The following is a 6,127-nucleotide window of genomic DNA, read 5'->3' as shown; positions in this document are numbered from 1 at the left end:
CTCTCGTTTAGCTGTAAAAAGTGAGACAACATAACCTTTGAAATAAATTCGTTCTCCTTCCCTCACCAAGTACTGATACAGTTTGTTCTTGCGCCACTCGAAATGCCGATTCTGAAACCACACTCTGAGCTACACCTTACTTAGCTTGAGCTGGCTGGCCTTTGTAATGCCGCTCGGGGCCCTCCCTCGGCCGCTGACGCCGTAAGTGGAGAGGCGCTTGGACTTCGCGGAGGTGGTCGTCACAGAGGTATCGTGGGACTTCTTCTCGAGGAGCACTTACTAAGTCCAGATAGAAAGTCGTTTTCTTGTCGACAGTCAGTAGCTATTGGCGAGTTGCATATATAATATTCCTGGCGAAAAAACACCCATTTGCGATTGAATCTTATGTAAACACATTTATTCGTAACAGAAAATTAGATAACAGATGTATAACTGAATTTAGATCTAGATGAAGATCAGATTAAAAGCATTGAAATCAATCCAAAGACGTCGTTGTATGTTTTTTTTTGTCCAACAGTTTACTCACTTTACTAACACGTGATTTATTTTTCCTTGGGCTCAGTCTAACCATTTCCACATATCAAATTCAACAAGAGTTCGACCACGGAAAGAAACTACTGACTTTCAGAAAAAAAATCGAGAGAAACTTTTCTGATTTTTGACACAATATCCATTTTAGCTTAATGTGACTAGTACTATTGCTATACATAGTAGATTGTATGCACTGTATTTTGTGGTATTTGTTGAAATCATTCTGACTACCGTTATTCCATTCACCACGGTACCACTGCAGTCATTTGGATTACATCAGTCGCAGCATCAATGCCATTCATAACTTAACATTGCTTGTTATTGCAGTCCTTAAGAAGCTCAAATCCTGGCATCAAGTACATGCGATCTATTTTAAAAGGATTAGTATTGTAGACAAACACCGGATTCACACTGAGGGGCGATAAAAATAAGAGAGTAATAGTCGAATGATAATATAAATAGCGAGTCTCCGAGTTTTCCTCATTAGCATGAATATCATTATGTGGTCGTTTTCGCGGCCTGGCGAGTAGGTGTTAAATCACATCACATTAGGAGCTAATGACGGGCCAGGGGGTCATAGGTCAGAGTTCAGCAGATCACATAAACCTCTCACCCTTATGATCTAGCTTTGGCTGTTGGAAATACGGAAAAATGCCTTGATCTCATGTTATACAAATACAAAGGCTAAATTGAAAGATATTATTGATTTGAAGAAACAATGCTATACACTAAATTAATCTCTTTCCCCCCAAAACAATATGGAGAGAACTTTATATTTTGAAATATGGTATTAATGTATTTGCAGTAAAAGTACCGATGTTCTTTGATATCAAAACTGAAGACATGACAAGTTTTCCTGGAGGATGAATTAGCGGGACGATAAAATCCTGTTAAAGGATTGCCACTGTGGCAAAACAAAGGATTTCCACCTGGATACGATGGAGCCCACCCGGCTTCAATATATCAAAGATGATAATGATATAATGAGTCATATCGTGTTCTCATTAGAGCGAAGATCGTTATCTGGTCCTTTTCATGACCTGGCAAGTAGGTGAGAAATCCTGGCCCATTAGGAAGTCACTAATGGCACGCGGTTTCTTCTTTGTCGAAAAAAAGGAATATTCACACAGAGATATGTGTGCATATGCATAGACAGTCAAACACAAAACTTATCTCTCCCCCCTCCATCTCCATTGCACACCCTCTGTATCTTCACATCCTTCACCAATCGATAACACACATAAGTAGATTACACGGATAATTCAAAAGAGATAGTCGACCCGCCCACAATAGTGTTTCACGCTCACTTCCTTTGCTTTTCTATCCTCTGTTCTTTCCTCCTTCACCTCTCATATTCAAACACGATTCACCTCTTTGTCATCAAAGCGCTGCCGATAACCTGTGACTAAGAAGATCACGCACCTGCGACAAAGCTGATTCCGCCCACAAGAAGGTCAACGTCCATGTTCCACGTCTGCCAAACCCTTCATTCTATAATCTTCCAGTTACTACTCACAATTGCATCGTATTACGCTTATAAATTAAACATAAATCTCATCCTTACTATTCAAGCAGAGAACGAACATATATGCATATGAGAAAGTGTGATTAAACCGGAACTATGAGGCGGGGCAGACATCGAGGCACTGGAGCTCCTGTCATGAGGTTAATCAGGGGAGGTCAGGTAATCTAATCAACATCATGTTGGCTTCCCGTTCAGAATGATAATTCATGAGTCATCCTTTATGGCCCTTACCATATCATCGGTTTTATTTTGGCTAGTATCTGGTCTGCATGCAAAGGTCAAATCACCGTTGGCTTTGTTCAGCTTTTAACGTGTATCACAATAAAGTGATTATCACCTACTTGACGAGGCCACCAAATACACCGACCAGATTGAATAGGTCAAATAGGGTCACCCTTCTTCTCACTGGAAGAGGATGACCAGAAATGGTATTATTGGGGCTCTTTTCAGTTGAAATCGTCGGTTTCATCCCTAGAAATATGTGGGTTGCTTGGTGATATAGATTCTGATATACTGAAAATCAACTTACGAAAATCATGGGTTGAACGCTTGCATAGGGGAGGAGTCTATGAGAATTTCCCTTTAGAAAAATCAAGAACAGATATCTACGTGTGATAAACAAGTCAAAGTGAGTTGAATAAGACGATACCTACCGATGTACTTATGCTGATCATATGTGCAAAATATTATATCTATCGTAATTTCTTTTTTTTTATTTTTTTTGCTCGAAATTTTCTTTGCGTGTGAATTGTTTACAGTACTGCGTAATTGTATGATGAACTATCCATTATAGATGTTGTTATGTTTTACTTTTTTAAAACTGGGACGTGATAAATCGGATTAGTAGTTGCTATTTTTGATTTGTGAGCTCTCGTTTAGCTGTAAAAAGTGAGACAACATAACCTTTGAAATAAATTCGTTCTCCTTCCCTCACCAAGCACTGATACAGTTTGATCTTGCGCCACTCGAAATGCCGATTCTGAAACCACACTCTGAGCTACACCTTACTTAGCTTGAGCTGGCTGGCCTTTGTAATGCCGCTCGGGGCCCTCCCTCGGCCGCTGACGCCGTAAGTGGAGAGGCGCTTGGACTTCGCGGAGGTGGTCGTCACAGAGGTATCGTGGGACTCCTTCTCGAGGAGCACTTACTAGGGTCCAGATAGAAAGTCGTTTTCTTTTCGACAGTCAGTAGCTATTGGTGAGTTGCATATGTAATATTCCTGGAGAAAAAAACACTCATTTGCGATTGAATCTTAAGTAAACACATTTATTCTTACTAGAAAATTAGATAACAGAAGTATATCTGAATTTAGGTCTAGATGAAGATCAGATTAAAAGCATTGAAATTAATCTAAAGACGTCGTTGTGTTATTTTTTTGTCCAATATTATATTCACTTTACTAACACTTGACTTATTTTCCCTTGGGCTCAGTCTAACCATGTCCACATATCAAATTCAACAAGAGTTCGACCACGCAAAGAAACTACTGACTTTCAGAAAAAAAATCGGGAGAAACTTTTCTGAATTTTGACAAAGTATCCGTTTTAGCATAATGTGTACTAGTACTATTGTCATACATAGTAGATTGTATGCATTGTATTTCGTTATATTTTGTTGAATTCACTCTAACTACCGTTAATTCATTCCCCACGGTACCACTGCAGTCATTTGGATTACATCAGTTGTATTATTAACGCCATTCATGATATTGCTTGTCATTGCAGTCCTTATGAAGATCAAATCCCTGGCATCAAGTACATGCGATCTTTTTTCTGATATCCATAAGTTCTCTTGCTCCTCGCTTCCAACTCCCATTCTATTAGTATTGTAGCCAAACAACGGATTCACACTGAGGGGCGATAAAAATAAGAGAGTAATAGTCGAAGGATAATATAAATAACGAGTCTCCGAGTTTTCCTCATTAGCATGAATATCATTATGTGGACGTTTTCTCGGCCTGGCGAGTAGGTGTTAAATCACATCACATTAGGACCTAATGACGGGCCAGGGGGTCATAGGTCAGAGTTCGACAGATCACGTAAACCTCTCACCCTTATGATCTAGCTTTGGCTGTTGGAAATACGGAAAAATGCCTTGATCTCATGTTATACAAATACAAAGGCTAAATTGAAAGCTATTATTAATTTGAAGAAACAATGCAATACGCTAAATCAATTTATTTCCCCCCCCAAAAAAAAAAAACAATATGGAGAGAACTTTATATTTTGAAATATGGTATTAATGTATTTGCAATAAAAGCACCGATATTCTTTGATATCAAAACTAAAGACATGAGAAGTCTTCCTGAAGGATGAATTAGCGGGACGATAAAATCCTATTAAAGGATTGCCACTGTGGCAAAACAAAGGATTTCCACCTTGATACGATGGAGCCCACCCGCCTTCGATATATCAAATATTGTAATGATATAATGAGTCATATGGTATTCTCATTAGAGCGAAGATCGTTATCTAGTCCTTTTCATGACCTGGCAAGTAGGTGAGAAATCCTGTTCCATTAGGAAGTCACTAATGACACGCGGTTTCTTCTTTGTCGAAGAAATGAGGCCTATTCAAAGGAATATTAATACAGATATATGAGTAAATGCATAGACAGGCAAACACAAAACTTCTCTCTACCCTCTCTCTTATCTCCCCCCCTTCATTTCCATTGCTCACCCTCTGTATCTTCACATCCTTCATCAATCGGTAACACACATAAGTAGATTACACGGATAATTCTAAAGAGATAGTCGACCCGCCCACAATAGTGGTTCACGCTCACTTCCTTTGCTTTCCTATCCTCTGTTCTTTCCTCCTTCACCTCTCATTTTCAAACACGATTCGCCTCTCTGTCATCAAAGCGCTGCCGATAACCTGTGACTAAGAAGATCACGCACCTGCGACAAAGCTGATTCCGCCCACAAGAAGGTCAACGTCCATGTTCCACGTCTGCCAAACCCTTCATTCTATAATCTTCCAGTTACTACTCGCAATTGCATCGTATTACGTTTATAAATTAAACACAAATCTCATCCTTACTATTCAAGCAGAGAACGAACATATATGCATATGAGAAAGTGTGATTAAGCCGGAACTATGAGGCGGGGCAGACATCGAGGCACTGGAGCTCCAGTCATGAGGTTAATCAGGGGAGGTCAGGTAATCTAATCAACATCATGTTGGCTTCGCGTTCGGAATGATAATTCATGAGTTATCCTTTATGAGTCTTACCATATCATCGGTTTTATTTTGGTTAGTATCTGTTCTGCATGCAGAGGTCAAATCTCCGTTGGCTTTGTTCAGCTTTTAACGTGTATCACAATAAAGTGATTATCACCTACTTGACGAAGCCACCAAATACACCGACCAGATTGGATAGGTCAAATAGGGTCACCCTTCTCATTTAAAAATCATGGCCAGAAATGGTAGTACCAGTGTTCATTTCAATTGGAATCGTCGGTTTAATCACTAGACATGCATGTGTTGCACAGTAATATAGATTTTATGATATACTGAAAGTCAAGCCAGTAGCATAAATTGCTAAATGCTAGGAAAAAAAGATCTGATCTAACACAGAGTCTATTAGAATCTCTCTTTAGACACATCGAAAATAGAAATCTATTTGCGTATAAAGAGTTCAAAGTGAGTTGAATATAGCATGGTTCGAGTAAATATACCGATTAGCTTTTGAATATATATATATTTTTCATGGCGTTTAGACTTCGCGGAGGTGTTCGTCACAGAGGTATCGCTGGATTCCTTCTGGGGGAGCACTTACTAGGGTCCAGATGGAAAGTCGTTTTCTTTTCGACAGTCAATGGCTAATGGCTGACTGCATATCTTATAATACTTCTGGCGAATAAACCCTCAATATGTTATTGAAGCTTGAGTAAATACACACACATTTCTACAAGAAAGATTAGATAACGGAAGTATATCTGAATTTAGCTCTAGACGAAGATCATATTAAAATCATTGATGTTATTGCAGTCGATCCGAGGACGTCGTTTTATGTTTTATTTAAATTATATTTGTTTAATAGTACAATCACTGTACTAGCATATGATTT

This window comes from Penaeus japonicus, unplaced genomic scaffold (genome assembly GCF_977035675.1).
Source record: "Penaeus japonicus unplaced genomic scaffold, GWHDUDI00000001_assembly GWHDUDI00000001, whole genome shotgun sequence".
NCBI lineage: Eukaryota > Metazoa > Arthropoda > Malacostraca > Decapoda > Penaeidae > Penaeus > Penaeus japonicus.
This window is presented reverse-complemented; position numbering follows the sequence as displayed.